Source organism: Miscanthus floridulus, chromosome 17 (genome assembly GCF_019320115.1).
Source record: "Miscanthus floridulus cultivar M001 chromosome 17, ASM1932011v1, whole genome shotgun sequence".
Classification (NCBI taxonomy): Eukaryota; Viridiplantae; Streptophyta; class Magnoliopsida; order Poales; family Poaceae; genus Miscanthus; species Miscanthus floridulus.
Window position 1 is genome coordinate 88,532,892 of NC_089596.1, and position 19,357 is coordinate 88,552,248.

Consider the following 19,357-nt stretch of genomic DNA (forward strand, 5'->3'; position numbering starts at 1 on the left):
GCGCCCCGACCAGCCAATGTAATAGGCTTAGAGCTGTAGAAGGAGGACATAGTTGTGTTATTGTAAACTTGAGCCTTTTCAGGCAAGCTTGTAATAACGTAATTGTATATCATTATAAGCTTGTTTGTTTTATACAAAACGTACTTTAAGCTTGAAATTTTTTGTTGGTGTAACTAAGTGGGAACGTGTTAACGTTCTGTTTAGTTATACCGTTTTGCTCGACACGTCATCCTGAAAAGTTTGTGCGGCCCTAGTCTGGCGTGTGGTCGGAGTGTGAGGTACTATGACCTATGCACATGTGGACGCAGACAAGTCAAACCAGGGGGGACCTGCCGATCACCCGCAACGTAGAGAGCGGATCCCGTGCACGCGTTGGGAGAAACCGAAGATAGGGCCTGCTCTGAAAACCATAGAAGGAGTGGTGGTCGGCTTGTACTGGCTTAAGTTAGAATAACCATAAAATTCAGAGTGACACATTAGAGTGGTCGGAGAAATCATAGTTGCTTTAGTAAAGTAAATCGAAAATACAAGTAGAGTACATATCTCAGTAGTTAAGCATAGAAACGTCTAAGCTTGTCGATGTGCCATGAGTTCGGTACGTCCGTGCCGTCCAGATGAGCTAACCTGTAAGACATTGGACGTGTGACTTCCTTGATCATGAAGGGTCCCTCCCATGGGGTTGCGAGTTTGTGGACACCAGCCTGGTTCATCTTCCACTTCAGGACTAAGTCCCCGACCACGAAGAAACGCTCTTTAACGTTCTTGTTGTAGTACCTGCGCAAAACAGCAAGGTATTTGGCCATGCGTACGCAAGAGTCAAGCCTTTTCTCTTCTGCGCTGTTGACTTCTAGCTCCCGTACTTCATTGACCTTGCCTTCATCGAAGTTCTCTACCCGTGCTGATCTGAAAGCTATATCTGGTGGGAGGACTGCCTCAGCGCCGTAAACCATAAAGTATGGTGAGACGCCGGTGTTACGACTGGGCTGAGTTCAGAGGCCCCAGACCACGGCTGGTAACTCCTTGAGCCATCTTCCAGGAGCTTTATCATTTTCTCTGTACATCCTCTTCTTCAATGCGTCCAAGATCATGCCATTTGTTCGCTCGACTTGTCCATTAGCTCTAGGATGCACCACCGAGACGTATTTTACAACTATGCTCCTTTCATCGCAGAAGTCCCAAAAAGCGTTCCCGGTGAACTGAGTACCTAGATCAGTAATGATGCTGTTGGGCATGCCGAAACGGTGGATGACCTGGTTGAGAAATGTGACAGCTTTCTCTAAGGATGCCTGTACCAGAGGCATGTATTCTATCCACTTAGAAAACTTATCAATTAGCACGAAGACGCATGTAAATTTCCCAGGAGCTGGTTTGAAAGGCCCGATCATGTCCAGTCCCAAGCATGCGAAGGGCCAAGAGGCTGGAATTGTCTGGATCTCATGTGCTGGTACATGGATTCTCTTGGAGAAGAACTGACAACCCTCACAGCGGCGGACTAGCTTCTCTGCGTCGGCCACTGCTGACGGCCAATAGAACCCTGCTCGGAAAGCCTTACCGACCAGTGTTCTTGAGGCCGCGTGGTTGCCGCAGGAGCCAGAGTGGATTTGGTCTAGGAGATGCTCGCCTTCCTCCTGGGTTATACACTTCATCAAGATTTCCTCCTTAGCATTTTTGCGCCATAACTTGCCATCGACGAGCAGATACTGCTTACTACGACGCATCAGGTGCTCATTTTCTGTTCGATCGATATAACCGCTACCATCTGTCAAGTACTTGATGAAAGGCGTTCGCCAGTCCGGCTCATGAGTGGTCGGAAGCGGCTCGGTTGTGCTCGGCGCCGAAACTGTAGCCACTAATTGCTGGTCTGAAACTTTGTCGGTCGTTGAATCTTCGTCTTCAATGGAAGGCGTGAGCAGGTCTTGGACGAATACGCCATGTGGGATTTTGGCTCGGGATGATCCTAACTTTGACAACGCATCCGCTACCTGGTTCTTGTCCCGGACCACGTGTATGTACTCGATGCCATAGAACCTGCCTTCCAGCTTTCTTATCGATTTGCAATATGCATCCATCTTTTCACTGGTCGTGTCCCAGTCCTTGTTGAGTTGGTTGATGACCAGAGCCGAATCTCCGTAGACATAGAGACGTTTAACTCCAAGCTCAACCGCAATGCGTAGACCATGCAGGCATGCTTCATACTCGGCGGCATTATTAGATGCTGGGAAATAAATCCTGAGGACGTACCGGAGCTGCTCCTTGGATGGTGACACGAAAAGAACTCCTGCTCCCGCACCATCAATGTTGAGAGAACCGTCAAAGTACATCGTCCAATATTCGTCGGATCTCGGAGAGGCAGGCGTGCTTAAGTCTGTCCACTCGACGATGAAATCGACGAGTGCCTGGGACTTGATTGTAGTACGGCTTGCAAATTCCAAGGAAAAGGGGCATAGCTCCATTGCCCATTTGACGATGCACCCGTTCGCATCCTTATTGCGAATGATGTCCCCCAAAGGATACTCGGTCATGACCACCACACGATATCTGTCGAAGTAATGTCTCAACTTTCAAGATGTTATCAGTATGGCGTAGAGCAGTTTCTGAATCTGTGGGTACCTGGTCTTGGATTCGTTGAGTACCTCACTAATGAAATAAATTGGCCACTGTACCTTGTAGGCATGGCCCGGCTCGTCGCGCTCGACCACCATTGTAGTGGAAACCACCCGATCGGTTGCCGCAATGTAAAGTAGGAGAGTTTCATCTTCTCTGGGAGCAGTAAGTACCGGAGGTGACGTGAGGTATTGTTTTAGCTGCGTGAAGGTAGCATCTGCTTCCTCCGACCACTCAAACTTCTCGGACGCTTTGAGCAGTTTGAAAAACGGTAGTCCTTTTTCTCCTAATCTTGATATGAAACGACTTAGAGCAGCCATGCAGCCGGTAAGCTTCTGGACATCCTTCACTTTTTTGGGGGGCTTCATGTCTAAGACAGCTTTAACTTTCTCCGGGTTAGGGCATATGCCGTCGTAACTGACGACATTGCCGAGCAATATGCCAGAAGGGACACCAAAGATGCACTTCTTTGGGTTTAATTTCCATTGGAACGCATTAAGGGCTGCGAAGGTGCATTCCAGATTATCAACAAGGGTATGTGCTTCCTTGGTTTTGACAACTACATCGTCGACGTAAGCCTCGACGAGGCCGTCTTTTATCTCGTCGCTGAGGCAGGCCTGTATAGCGCGTTGGTAGGTAGCACCGGCGTTTTTGAGCCCGAACGACATAGTCATGTAGCAGTAGGCGCTGAAAGGCGTGATGAAAGATGTCTTGATCTGGTCGTCCTTTTTGAGAGCGATCTGGTGATAACCAGAGTAGCAATCGAGAAAGGAAAGCAGCTCGCAACCGGTGGTTGAATCTACGACCTCGTCTATGCGAGGTAAGCCAAAGGGGTCCTTAGGGCAGTGTTTATTGAGATCAGTGTAATCAACGCACATTCTCCATTCATTATTCTTTTTGCGTACAAGAACCGGGTTGGCTAACCATTCTGGATGATACACTTCTTTGATAAATCTGGCTGCCAAAAGCCATGTAACTTCTACCCTAATCGCCTCCTTTTTGTCGCGAGCGAACCATCGTAGCTTCTGCTTGATTGGTTTGGCCTTGCTGTTGACATTTAAGGAGTGCTCAATCAAGTTCCGAGGTACACCGGGCATGTTGGAAGGTTTCCATGCAAACACATCCACATTGCCCCTCAAGAACCTGACGAGCGCGTCTTCCTATTTGGGATCCAGGTCGGCCCCGATGAGGGCCGTTTTGCTGGGATCGCCCTCGACCAGCTGGATCGTCTTGTGCTCCTTGGACCTGATGTTCTTGCGCGGAGCTTCGAGCTCTGGGATCTCTAGGTGATCGATCAAGGTCTTCTTAGCGTCGAGCATGGTCTCGGCCATGCGAATAGAGAGGTCGTGGGCCTCTACTATTTTGAAGCTGTCGTCCTCGTAGGTATAAGCTGCGTATACGTTGCCCCTGAGGGTTAAAACTCCTTTCTCAGTAGGCATCTTGAGCACCAGATACCTGTAATGAGGTATGGCCATGAACTTGGTGAGCGCCGGTCGACCAAGAATAGCGTGGTAGGTGCCGTCGAAATCAGCGACCACGAAGTTGACGTAGTCGGTGCGAAAGTGGTCCAGAGTCCCAAATTGCACAGGTAGCGTGATCTGCCCGAGAGGTGTGGAGCTCTGTTCGGGGAGAACGCCCCAGAACTGTGCCTCGTATGGCTTCAGGTCCGCCTGGGCTATTTTCAGAGCGAGCAGGCTATTCTTGAACAGTATATCAATGGAGCTGCCGCCGTCTATCAGTACCCTGTCGAATTGAACCTTGTTGATACAAGGATCGAGGACCAGGGGAAAACGCCCTGGCTCGGGTATGGCGGCCCATTGATCCTTCCTGCTGAAGTAGATTTCACGGTGAGACCACGGAGGAAACCGCGGATTGGTGAGAAGGTTGACGGTGTTTGCCACGTTCAAGCAAGCGCGGGCGAGCAGCTTGCGTTCTCGTTTGGTCTCAATGGACACCTTGCCGTCGATGATGGTGTGCACGCGATCAGTCGGCTTGACGTATTTATGACGAGGGCCTGCATCGTCGTCGTCGTTGTCCTCGTTGCGCTGTTCCCCCACGTCGTTAGGCTTGTCGGACGTATTCGGAGCCTGTTGACGCGTGTAGATAGTCTTGAGGACGCGGCAATTCTCCATGGTGTGGTTCGACTTAGGATGGAGCTGGCAGGGCCCCTTCAATGCTTTGGCATAGTCGTCCTCGTAGTTACGACGTCCGCTGCCCTTTTTCACGGTATTGACCTCGTCGTCGTCTTCCCGAGCACGCTTGCTCCTGTAATCGTCACGGCGGTTGCACCGCTGATTACGTTGATCACGATGGTCGCGGGAGTCGTTGCGCTGGTTGCGGCGGTCAAAATTGTCGTTCCGACCATGATTGCCGCGGTAATCATCGCGGTGTGGAGGGTGGTCGGAGCGTGGAACCCTTGCTGCTTCTTCAATGATTATCTTTTTAGCGTCGTCAGCGTCCGTGTATTTCTTAGCGGTGGCCAAAAGCGTTGTTACTGATTCGGGTCTCTTCTGGAGGAGCTTGTCTCTTAGGGCGTCGTGGAACCGGAGGCCGGTGACGAAAGCCTCGATTGCTTCGTTGTCGGAGATTGATGGAACCTTGATGCGCATCTCCGAGAAACGCCGAACGTACTCGCGCAGTGGTTCATCCTTCCGATCTCGGATCCGTTGCAGGTCGTACTTATTGCCGGGTTGTTCACAAGTAGCGATGAAATTGTCGATGAAGGCCTGCCTAAGCTCCTGCCAAGAGTCAAAATAGTTCGCTGGCAAGCTAACCAGCCATTGGTGACCTGCATGACCAACAGCGACTGGGAAGTAGTTAGACATGACGTGCTCGTCAGCCATGGCTGAGCGGCACGCAGTTTCGTAGAGCATGACCCATAATTCGGGGTTTTCCTTGCCATCGTACTTCTAAAGTTTCTCGAGTTTGAAATTCTTGGGCCATATGACTTGGCGAAGGTGTGGAGTGAATTGCTTCAAACCCGGCGGGCCGTGGGCAGTGTCATATTCCATACGGCGATAGCTTTCGTGGGATGCACGATCGTTGGCCCTCTAGTTGATGCAAGCGCGTAGATCACGTCCGACGAGGTAATGGCAGAGATCGTTATTGCCATCGCGGCGATCTCGATTACCATCTGGATTAGCCCTACGACCGTGGTTATCACGGCGATTGTCGCGGTTATCTCGGGGGTTGTCGCCTCGAACGTCATGGCGGTTATCCTCCCGGCGGCGGTTGTCGTCCCGACCACCATCATGACCACCGTTTCCGCCTTGACGGTTGTCCGATGGGTCGTTATTGCGCGAGCCACGTTGGTTGAGTGGCTGTGAGCGGCTTGAGTATTGGCGGCTGTGGCTTGATTCGACAGAAACGGATGGAGCCCGGGCTTGATTCATCTCCACGGTCTGAGCCATGGCAGCTGTTAGATAAGCTTGTATGTCATCACGGATCGCTTGGGTCTCGGGAGTGTTGGGCAGCCGCTGTATTGTCGCCATGGCGATGGCTACGTTGGCGCTTGGGGTCTTGAAGACTTGTTTGTCCCCCACCCTGTCGAAAGCATTGTTGAGGTCACGTGGTTGGACCCTTATGCGTCGTGCCTCCTGGTCTGCTTCAGCTTCGATTTGCCAGCGATTAAACCGGTCAATATTGCGTGCTTCGCGTGCAGTCTTTTCTTGTTCTGTTTCGCCAACTGCTGGTGGCTCGTCGTTGCTGACAACATGGATCAAATCCCCTCGTCTTGGCGGGAAAGACGGAAATTGGGGGAAACCCGGGGCGTGGTCTGGTAGATCTAGATCGTATTTGACGCCTTCATCTTCGTGACGCTGAAGCTCGGTGTGGACAGATGTGTTGGATGCGATGCCGGATGAGGAGCTGGAGTCACCCTCTCGGACTGTGTGGATGGATCCTTCTTGATAATCTTCAATCCGGACCATGTTGACGATGTTGCATGGCTTCGGCCGAGATCGGTGTATAGGACACAGATCCGAGCGGCGCCGTAGGTTGTTCGCGTAGCAGGAGGCAGCGTTTTGCAGGCCGTAGGGCTGGACCTGGTGGTTCTCCATCGGGACTTCGTACTCACAGAGTTGGAGACCCGTCGCGACGGCTGGCCGGCGACGAGCGAAACGCCCCTCAGGAGTTGATACGACCACAAGATCTGTTCCAAGTCGCGCAGGGCGACTGGTCTGAACTGGTCGGATAGATCTGCTATGGGGAGCTGTTACCTGCTCGTTAGGTTGGCTTTGAATCATACTTACCAGAGCCAGGGTTTCAGCGAGTTGGATGCCGACCCGATCAACGGAGTCGAGCAGGTCGGTGTTGTCGATCTGCTTTCCTCTGTAGCGGGGAAGCAGATGACGGGTTGTCGGCGTGGCTGTAGGCGTGGTCAGAGCCAGATGTCCCGTGGTCGGAGCCAGGTCCATCGTGGTTGGAGCCGTATCCGTTGTGGTTGGAGCCGTGTTCACCGTGGTCGGAGCCGTGTTCACCGTGGTCGGAGCCGTGTTCACCATGGTCGGAGTCATAGCCGATGCAGGTGAAGTAGGCGTCAGCGCAGGCTGAATCCATGCCTCCTCTGTGGTCATGGTGATGGAGTCGTCGAAGCCGGTGGTCTAGGTGATCTGGCCGACGGTGAACGTGAGGCCGTTGGGCGTAGCCATGGAGCCGGAGATGATGACCATCTTGTTTGCTTGGAGAGCAGTACGCACACCCCCTACCTGGCGCGCCACTGTTGACGAAATATGGTCGATAGTCTACCTAGGGGTATGCCCAAGGTAGTAGATTATCGGCAGACAGATGCGCAAGCCCCAAACAAGACGGTGACGCAAGACAGACACAAGGTTTTATCCAGGTTCGGCCGCCAAGAAGGCGTAATACCTACGTCCTGCGTCTGATTTATATTGTTGTATGTCAATGAGAGATGTTTTTTAGAGGGGTCCCCTACCCGCCTTATATAGTCCGGGGGGCAGGGTTACAGATCTGGAAACTAATCCTAGTCAGTTACAATTGCCATATGTGGCCGGATAAGGATTCCTATTCTAACCGACCAGGATCCTGCTTGGTCGCCAAATCCGTCTTGATTCCTTGTGCGGGACTCCGATCAGGTTAACTGGGCCGCACGTCGTCTTTCGGGTGGACTGAACCCATCGATCTGAGCCAACCCAAGCTTAGCCGTAAAGGTATAGGGGTTAATACCCCCACACTTTGCAAGCTAAGAAATGAGTTGAACATATTGGATTTCTCAAATATGTGTTGATGCGTCCCCCACTTATATGACATGCCACTCCTTCGAGCAATCAAGGTAAAAGTTGTTTGGCATGGCATACATTCTTTGCTAAGGACATATTTAGTGTATCTAGTCATTCCTCATGTCTTATAGGCTCATTCGTGGAAAACAAATGAATTTGATGCTTGTATGGTACCACTATTGCTTCTATGCTTGAAATGATTTAGTGGTAGCATATGACATGTTTGTGGGCTTGTGAACCTAATGTTTGATTTAGAAAATGAGCTATAAGTGTTTAACTCAACTTGGTACAAGATAACCCTTGAAATGAGATGTGAAGAAGCTTGTCCTTGGATCAAACCAAGTTAAATATCTTTGGCAAGTGTTCTAGATTGAACCAATTTTGGAAAAATGATCCTCACCCAATTGATTGACATTGATAATCTTAATCTATCTAAAATTGAAACTTTGTGGTCATTGATGACAAAGGGGGAGAAATTGCACAAAGATAAGGTTGAATGACAAAAGGGGAGAACTTTGATATAGGGGAAGAGATATATCAAAGAAAGGGGATCAATTAAAATTTTGAGCACACAAGTAGGGGGAGCAAGCTCATAAACTTGTATGTTGCATTTGAATGTGTGTTTCATATGTTTGCTTGCATAGAACAAGTTTTAAATTAAAATTACATGCTTGTGTGGTGTATGCTAGTTGTAGGTTTGAATGATAAAATAAAAAACTAGCATGCATAGGTGATAGTTAGATATGTCGTGCTTTGTTTTCACAAGTAGCACTAGAGCCTTGTATATAATGTTGATCTCATGAGGTATCTAGTTCTTGTCTTTGCAAGTGGTATCTAACTAACAATGGTGCTAAGGATGGTATATTTAGTGTACTCCGATTGGTATCACGCTTCAAAGGTCCATCTCTTATACCTTAGCATCATTTGATAGACATTACTCTCCCATATTTCTAATCCATGCATATGTGCAAGCTTCAATCCAAACTCTTAGCACATATATAGGTGGAGCTAATGCTACCAATGGGGGATCATGAAACTTGTCCAAATCCTTTTACACATGGTAAATATGCCTAGGCAAGCAACATGGATTCAATTGAATTTCAATTCATATCTTTGTGGAGGTTGTCATCAATTACCAAAAAGGAAGAGACTGAAAGCCCTAGTTTGTTTTTGGCTAATTGATAAAATCTATTTGGACTAATCCTTGCATCTAAGTGTGTGACTAGATAGGATGGTCCAACCCAAGTGAAGGAGCTAGGTGGCACTCATGGATGGAGATGGCCACATGAAATGAAGATCATGGTGATGGTGTGTACACATGTGATGATGATCAAGCTCTAGGACTTGGAAAAGAAGAAAGAGAAAAATAAAAAGGGCTCAAGGAAAAGGTGATATCAATAGGGCCTTTTTGTTTTTGGTGATCGAGACACTATAGAGAGTGTGATCACATTTAGGATAGATGGTCATACTATTAAGAGGGGAACTCTTATCGAACAACTGGATCATCTAGTGTCATTAGGTTTTGGAAAACTTGCATTGTATTTTAGGCCTGGTGCACAATCAGTGAGCAAGTGATTAACCTTTGAAAAATAATTATGAAAATGCTAACACACTTGTATGTGATGGTGAAACACTTGGAGTGTTAGCACACTTGCAAAAGTGGTAAGAAAGGTGAAGAAAAGGAGGCGAAACTTGGCTTGGGGTGCTGCCATGGGGGTACCACCACCCCTTGTTCGGTGCACCGCCACCCCTATGGCGGTGACCGGTTAGGAGGCCAAGAGCAACGTGTTGCCCTAGGGGCACCACCACTGCTAGGGTAGTGCCCACCTAGACTTGGCCATTGAGCAGTAGTGTGAGCGGGGCACCGGTGCATCCGGTGTACACCACCACCATGAGGGCGGTGCACCGCCTAGTCACCACCACTGGTGGGGTAGTGCCACCACTGTTTTTCACCCGAGAGCGAGGGAAGCCGAGCTGGTCACCGCCACGGCACCACCGGCCTAAGGGCGATGCACTGCCATAAAAATCTAGAGAACTGGGTTTTCAAGCAGCTGATAGGGTGGTCACCGCCACCCCTGGGGTGGTGGCACCGTCGCCTGTTTGGTGCCCGCCTAGCTAGTCAAACTAGCCATTGGGCTAACCATTGGGGGGCACCACCACCCCTAGGGCGGTGCCACCACCACTGTGTCCGGTGCCCTCGAAGAAAGTGGCTCCAAGGGGTAATGACTATTTTTGCTTGTGGGCTTATAAATAGGGGGTGTGGTTGACCTTGGCTACTCTCTTGATACTTCTAACAGCTGCATACACCCTTTGAGAGCTGAGCACACCACTCCACTCACTTGCACACTTGATTTCATCGTCTTGAGTGAGATTGGAGAGCCTCTAGTGCATTGCTTAGTGTTCTAACATCTTATGGAACTAGTTGGGCGATCTGGGCTAGTGGAGATCTTGTTACTCTTGGTGTTTGTCAACACCTAGATGGCTCGATGATTGGTGCATTGTCAAGCGGAGGAAGGCAACTGTCTTCGGCTCCGATCATTGTGATTATGAGGGGTTCTTGTGTCTTCCCCGATGGAGCACCAAAGGAAACTCTAGTGGATTGCACGTGGTTTGTGAATCCTCATCTTGTGTTGGTTGTGCAGCACCCTGTTATGGGTTAGGCGTGTGATGCCTATAAGCGCGTGAACCTCTAAGTGAGTGAATTGTCACAATAGGGACTAGCTTGCCAGCAAGCAAGTGAACCTCAGAGGAAAAATCGTTGTGTCTTGATTGTCCCCTTGGTATTCATTGGTATTCATTGATTGATCACTTGGTATACCTCTCTACCACTCTCTTGTATTACATTTTGTCTTTACTTGTGTAGAGCTTGTGGTAGTTGTAACTAGTTAGTACAGCTCTTAGTTGTAGTTTTCTTGTTTTTTTGCTCACCTAGGTGTAAATTAGTGACTTAGCTTTTGTGTGATATACTAGAGATCATAGATATTAGAATTGGGTAGATGGCTTGCAACACAAGTGTAGTGCTAGCGCAAAATTCGCTTCACCATCTTATTTACTAATCACTTGTCTTAGTGTTGTTGTAGAAATTTTTAATAGGCTATTCACCTCCCTCTAGCCATTAGGACATTTCACCTTAGGAATGTAGACCTTGTTGTTCACCTTGCATATGAGCTCATCAAGAGCAACACCCTTGTTGAACTTCACACAAGGCACACCATTAATTATGTTTCTTCCATTGGCCTTCCCATCATACCTATTGTCTTGATTGATGGGTGCCTTGATGACATGTATATCGTCTTGTTGGATTGCTCTTGACACTTGCACCCATTCTCCAAGATCATCTTCAACCAATGAATCTCCTTGTCTTTCTTCTCTAGCTCAACAAGGTTAGTTGCATATGCATTTACATCAATTTTATAGCAACTTTTACAACTATTACTAGTGGAGACATTAGAGTTTTCAGTTGCCTTAGGAGAAGTTGAAGTGCTAGCCCAAAGAGTGTTGTAGTTTAGCTCAAGATTTTGGTATTTTTCTTCCAAGCTTGTGAGGCTTTCTTGAGCTATACTTTTCTCATTCTTGAGGCTAGCTATTGTGTCATTAACCGAGGAATGTTCTTTAGTTAATTTTCCAATAGTGTCATTGGCTAAAGATAATTCTACGGTTAACTTCTCAACCTTCATTCTTTTCTCAGGGACAGATGCTTCAAGTGCAAGGTTTTTGTCTCTCTCTTGAGTGATTATTTCTCCTTGCAACTCCAAGAATCTATTCCTCTTCTCTAATTTCTTCATTAGCATTTTTATTTTAGTGTAGGCCTTTTTATCAAATTTTCTTATCATGCTTTCTTCAATTGCTTTCATGTTCTCATCACAACTACTATACTCATCACTAGAAGAAGTGGGTGAGACATGTACCTTCTCCCCCTTAGTCATGAGACAAGTTGGAGTATAGTAGTCGTTGTCGATGAGGTTGGAGAAGAGCCTTGGTGAAGAAGCTAGATCGGGGAAGAGTTTTGCTGGTGAAGCCGAGTCGGGAAAGATCATGGTTGGTGATAAAGAGTGATGGATGGCGATGTTCGTGGCTCCTTTCTTCTTCTTCTCATCACCACTTGAGTCTCTATCCTTTGACTCCCATTCTTCACCAAGGTGAGCTTCAACTCTCTTCTTGCCTTTGTTCTTCTTGTCTTCATCCTTGTTGTACTTGTTCTTCTTCTTCTTCTCTTTAGGACAATCGGCTATGAAGTGACCGGTCTCACCACACCCATAGCAAAACCTCTTCTTGTACCTCTTTTTTTCATCACCATAAGTCTTGCAGTTGCTTTTCTTCTTCATAAACTTTCTAAGGTTTCTAATAACAAGTGCAACCTCTTGATCGGACTCTTCTTCTTCACTTAAGGAATCATCCTTCACTTTCTTGTTCTTCTCTTGGCTTGAACTTTTGCCTTCATGAGCTTAGTTGCCTTTAGAGCTACATTCTAGTTGTATCCTATTGCACTAGGATTTTGATTATGAGCATTGATTGCATCTTCATCTAGACACTCATGATGCTTGAGCTTTGAAAGGACCTCTTGAGATGTTATCTCATCATAACTGGGTCTTTCCATGATCAAGGATGCTAGCATGTTGTTCTTGGCTCTATAAGTTCTCAACATCTTACTAGTAACCTTGTTGTCATCCCATTTGGTGCTTTTAAGAGCTCTTATGCTGTTGACCAATGCCATAAGCCTATCAAACATTGTTTGTGTTGTCTCACCTTGCAAGAACACAAACATTTCTAATTCACCATGAAGTAGCTCAATGTTGCCTTTCCTCACACTCTTATCTCCCAAACTTGCTTAGCACTTCCATTCCATTCACTTTGTTGAACTCATCCGAACTCAAACTTGAGACAAGCAAAGATACAGCTTGTGCATTTTGGTGGAGGTTGAAAACTTCTTCTAGAGTTATCTCTCTATCTTCATCAGTGGGAATGATCACACCAACTTTCATAACTTTCCAAAGTCTTGCGGCAATGAGGTGCATCTTCATCTTGTAGGCCCAATCGATGTATCTTGTTCCATCAAAATGGGGTGGCTTGCCATGATTGACGGTAGGAAAATACATGGGCAGATCTTTGATGAGTTGTCCATAGTCAAAACCAGTGTTGGAGTAGATTCCTCTACCATGACTATTTTCTTTATCACCTCCAATGCCACTTGTGTTGTCTTTGGTTGTATCATTCTTGCCACTTATAGCATCTTCAACCTTCTTGCTCAACTCTTCCTTTATTTTGCTCATCTCATCTTGCATCTTCTTCATTTCATCTTGGAAAAGCTTTGCTTGCTCAGCCATCAACTCTTTTGCAATTTGCTTGGCCATCTTGGTGGCATCGGCTTTCATCTTTTCGGTGTCCGACATTATTTCTTCTCACGCGATTAAGCGCTAAAAAGAAGACCTTGCTCTGATACTAATTGAAAGAATCTAATAATGCCTAGAGGGGGGGTGAATAGACGTATCTAAAAATTTACTACAAATGCAAAGTTCAAAATTGTCAGCCACTGTCGGAAGTCCCGACAGTTTGGGTCGAAACTTTCGACATTGTCAAAAGTTCCGGTGCAAACTGTCAGAAGTCTCAACACCTACGTGAACTATGCAAGCAGTGGCCAATTTAACTTTGCGGGGGCAAATGCACTTTCAGAGCTTCACCAAACACCTCTTCACAGAACGGCTCCTCCGGCAGAGGACTTTGGGAGCCGGAGCCATTTTGTATAGCACCAGGAGGAGCCAAGAAACATAGCTCCGCGCGGCTCCGTTTTGTTGCTAACGAGATGTTAGCCAATGAGTAATCAAATGACACCCAAATTCAAAAAAAAAGAATAGATTTTACTACCTCGGTAACAAAATAAGGGGATTATGCTTCCTCATCGGTTAACAAAATAAGGCACCGTTCAGAGATCAAGACGATTCTTAATTTTGTGGAGGAGATGATCTCCAACTTCACTTCTTTTCAGCTCCTCCATACCAGAAGAGAGACGAATTTTGCAGCACACCTTTGTGCTCAACATGCTGCTTCTACCTTAGCTTCATTTGTTTGGTTTAATCCTCCTACCTTTTTGCAACATTGTTTGCAATTTGATTGAAAAACGTTGTTTAATTAATGAAGTGAAGTTCCCAAAAAAAAGTTAACAAAATAAGGCTACAGTTGTTTGCCTTCACAATTCCTCCCACTTTTTTTCAGGTTTCATAATGCAATTCCCCTAGGCCTCGTTTGGATCCTTGGAATTGAATTCATTTTAATAATCATAATTTAGACACATATTAATTAAACTAAAATAGTTGTATATGTATTATATTTGTATATTATTATTGGCTATATAAGAGAGATACTTATGTGTTGCATTTCTATCCTAGGGGGGCGAGTTGAAGAGCGTGTTATAAGTTGCAAAATAGAAACATAGCATGGTGATCTATAGAATCAATTTTCATCTCCCACCCTATAAATTTGAGATTGGCTTATATGTGAACTTTGAAAAGTGGTGGAACGTCAAATTCCAAGCCAAATAGCCTATTTTATTAAGTAGATTTCAATTCCTCTAAATGACAGGATCCAAACGGCCCCTATATTTATTACTTACACTAGTGTTAATATTATCCTCAAAGCAAAGCATGCATCCACAATTCAATCAAATTCTGTCCACAGCCTCCCTTGTGCACCCGTTTTGTGGTTTAAGGCACATTCCCACACTTATGCAGGCAACCAATTGCATAATAACAATGTACAAGTAAACTAAATACAAACAAATTGCCTGGCCTTATCTAGATAACATAATTCTAATGCAGCAAACCAATCAGACCCTGAGGGCTTGTTTGGACGATGATGTGCGATCATTGCCTCAGTCAGTGTTGTTCTAAACCGGTAAAGAGTCCATCACTTGTTTAGCCATTATCCAGAAAAAAAGATGACTATTTAAACGGGCTAAGTAGTTGTTTAAACATGTTAAATAGATGTTTAAATAAAAATTGTGTACTACAACGGTGAGTAAATAGACTGAACAACCATTTTAAACGAATAATAGGCGCAGGCAGCACCACCCAGTCATCTGATTTCGTGTTCCTGTGGCCAAGATCGTCCGCCTAGCAAGGCACCTGAGAGTTCGTGATCCAAACAGTCCCTTTTGGGGTCTGAAATTTTGCCTACCTAAGGCGAGATGTCTCAGACGGTCTCAAAAAGAAACTTATATGGACATCCAAATTTAAAATAGATGGTAAGACAGCATCCAATAGAGTACCTATACGGAAGGTCTATTTTGGGTTGTCTGAGAGGCACAATCTAAATATAAATGTCCTCTCTCCTAAAAACCCATTTACAGAAAAGATTCTCTTTTGGGTCTTGTTGTTGGAGAAGATACCGAATATATATTGAACCTTTTGTCTGTAACACTACCCAAATAATAAATAGATCTTGTATTTTGGGTGTTGTTGTCGGAGATATACGTTCCATTTCCTAGGCTTGCGGTCAGCGTTGCCTCGCTCGAGACGTCCAATGCCCATGTACGCAAGCAAATAACCTCTAAGCGTACATCTCACGTCTCGAATAGCCGACCAATCTTAATTTGGAGAAATGTATAAAAACTATGAATACAAGCAGGGAACCCCGCGCTATGCGTGGGCAATAGTGGAGAAAAAAGATTTGTATTGAGGCGGAAAAAAAAAGAAAGTAGGGTGTTGTTCGTTAATGGGTAGGCACTGTGCATAGTAACCCGTCACTGTTTGTACAGTCCAGTGAAGCAGTGTTCGTAAACCCGTTACTGTTTATTAAAAACCCGATATTGTTCATGTGCGGACCCTGCACTGTTTATAAAAAAACCCGTTACTGTTCATCCAGCAGTTGACTGTGCCGGTAACAGTGGTTTGTGAGAGAGATCGGAGATCTGAGGTTGCACGCTCTTTATACTATAGTATAGATTCAAGATACCAAATAAATAATATTAGCTAATTACATCATATATTTTTATCGCAATGCTGATACTATTTTTCTAAATCCAATCAAACAATTAACTTCTCGAAATATGAAATATGCACTTATTTTTATGAAATGAAAAAAGTTTGCCTGGTGCGGTCATGGGACCGCAAACAGTGGCAGACTACTGCATCCTTGCCAAGACGCACCACCAATCGGATTATAGCGCTCGCGAGAGAAATACTGGATTATCTTGTTCTCTCAAGGGACGGTAGTGAGCAATAAAATTAAATAAATGAAGTAAAATAATAAATAGTACTCTCTCAATTATCTTTTTTATAAAATATATACATATATCAAAATTTAAATTTTAAAATCCTTAACCAATAATTTTGCTAACAATTTTCAATTATTATAGTACAAACTTGATACTGTTAGACTTGTACTCACTCTGTTCCAAATTCCAAGATATTTCACTTTTTTAATTCATACTTTAACTATGTATATTTAAATGCATAGAAAAAAAATATAAAAAATCAAAACGTCTTTAATTTGAAATAGGGGGAGTACTTACATGTACTATCAAATTATTATCATATGTCTATAAGTACACACAAAATGATATAAAATAAATAAATGACGTCTATTTTAGAAGACCATGTTAATCAAATTCTCCCTTATAAAAGGACGAGGGAGTACCCGCAAAAAAAAGGATGAGGGAGTAAATTTTTTTAGGTAAAATTGAAAGCAAATTCTTCTGCCGTTCATTTGAGGGAAAAGTCCACATTAAGGGCCTGTTTGGAACAAAGAAATTCAAAAATAGAGAAATAGGAAAAACACAGGAATAAGGTAGAATGAAAAGCGAAAAACTACAGGATTTCAAAACACAGGATTAGAAAGTTTAGACTGTTTGGAATGCAGGAATTCGTAACATAGGAATCATAAGATTTAGGCAAATATGAGTACTGACTACAACTCGTTTTTTCCTCCTCTTCTCACACGTGCTGCCTCGGGCTTCCGCAAAAGAAAACAAAACAATGGATCGGATTGGATTTTTTCTTTCCTGTGAAGTTGCTTGCTGGCTATAGTATTCCAGAGGAAAGGGTTTGAGTGAATCCTTTGTTCCAAACGCTCGAATCAGTTTTTTTTTTCTCCATTTCTAATTCCTTCAATTTTCCTTCAATCCAAACAAGCCCTAACTTTTTCCTTCATTTGACCCATGCAAGTGAGCTTACTACTAAAATGCACAGAGAGGTCCATGTGGGTTTGAAAATACAGAGAGGTCCAAAGTGAAAGCGCACTTAACACAGTCTGGCCCGGTTGCCACCGTTCCATGAGTTCATCCATTTTTCTGGCCTCTATAAAAGCAGATTGGTGACAGTCAATGAGTCAAGCTGGCCCGTCACGGTCCAAATAGTAGCTCCGTCAACTCTGAGGCCCAACAATACTTCGGCCCATGAACTAGAGATGGCAAAAGAAAATTCCCCTTAGATAAAGGTTTCCACCCTGTACTTGATCAAACGATATTCCCCTCAAAAAAATGATCAAACGATATGTTGGGTCAGATTTGGGTTGGGTTGCCTTGCGACCACCAGAAGGACACGTAGAGATCAAGTCATTTCTTAGGGGTCAGGTTGTGGTTCAAAAATTATGGCCCAAGCCCAAGCCCAGGCATTTCATCTCCCAGATTTTGTGATCTGTGGATTCGTAGGAAGAAGCGAAGAACTCAAGCCATTCACCCCGTTCGCTGAACTAATAAATCGTACTTTTTTAATTAATGAATAGTATTTTCTCTTATAATAAATTAGTTAATAGTACTTTTAGCTATGGTTTATCAGCTAAACGAACAGGGTGATTATTGGCCTGGATGAAAGGTCCTAATAGCTAGAGGGGGTGAATAGTCTATTAAAAATTTCTACAACAACACTTAGCAAACCGGTTAAACAATTATGAGACGAAGCAAGTGTTGCGCTAGCCTACTAAAAATGCAAGCCACCTACTAAAAATGCAAGCCACCTACCTTAATTCTAGTTTCTATATATTCTAACCACACAATGACTATTCACCCTGGGCATTCGGTCAGACCGAACCGATCGGTTCGGTTCCTCGATCATTCGGTCAGTTCGGTCATCAGAAACCTGGGACCGATCGATCTTTGCAAAAAACGAAGACCGAGGAAGTTCGGTCTCGGTTAGTTCGGTTCGGTCTTGGTCACGATCGAACTAACCGGACCTGAGTAGCAACTACAAACAATAGCAGAATCTATAGCAATTTTCAACAGCGTGCTTGCTATTTGAAGACAAAAAAATAACAACACAATATATAAAACAAACCACACATTATTATGACAAGTTCTAGCACATAACTTTCTCAGTTCTCACAAATCACAATCACACATTACGAACGAAGTCTACAGAACTACGGTCAGTTCGGTCACTTCGGTTAACCGACACATATGACGAACTTCTATCAGTTACTTCGGTTAGTTGGGAGCCAGGACCGAACTCATGACCGAACTTTTTGGTCTCGGTCTTTTCGGTCTCGGTCTCGGTCTTTTCGGTTCGGTCTTCGGTCTTCGGTTAATTATGCCCAGAGTGAATGACTATGGCACTACACTAAGTTAGTGTGCTCTCAAAAGCTAACCAAAGAGCCACACTAACCAAACTAACAAGGTCTCATAACTAGCTATACTAAAGAGCTTGACAACTAGTTTGTGGTAATGTAGAGAGAGAGCAAGATAGTTATACCGCCATGTCGAGAAATAAACCAATCAATCACAAGAATGAATAATAATGAAGACCAATCATCTCGGAATAAAATAATGAATACAATAATTTTTACCGAGGTTCACTTGCTTACCAGCAAGCTAGTCCTCGTTGTGGCGATTCACTCACTTGGAGATTCACGCGCTAATTGGCATCACTCGCCAAACCCACAATAGGGTGCCGCACAATCAACACAAGATGAGGATCACACAAGCCACGAGCAATTCAGTAGAGTACCTTTTAGCTCTCCGCCGGAGAAAGGTCAAGATCCCCTCACAATCACCATGATCGAAGCCGGAGACAATCACCAACCTTCGCTCAACGGTCCTCGCTGCTCCAAGCCGTCTAGGTGACGGCAACCACCAAAAGTAACAAGTAAATCCCGCAGCGAAACATGAACACCAAGTGCCTCTAGATGCAAACACTCAAGTAATGCACTTAGATTCTCTCCCAATCTCACAAAGATGATGAATCAATGATGGAGATGAGTTGGAGGGCTTTGGCTAAGCTCACAAGGTTGCTATGTCAATGCAAATGGCCAAGAGGGTGAGCTTGAGCCGGTCATATGGCTTAAATAGAAAGCCCCCATAAAAAGAGTCGTTGTACCCCTTCACTGGGCACAACTCAGGGTGACCGGACGCTCCGGTCATATCGACCGGACGTAGGACCCCAGCGCCCGGTCGCTCGATGCTTGCCACATGTCATCGGCTTCAAATGCTAATCGTCCGATTTCAACGGTCATCTATACATTTAAGTAGTGACCGAATACGCTGCTCAAAGTGACCGGACGCTGGACCTCAGCGTCCGGTCGTTTCCAAT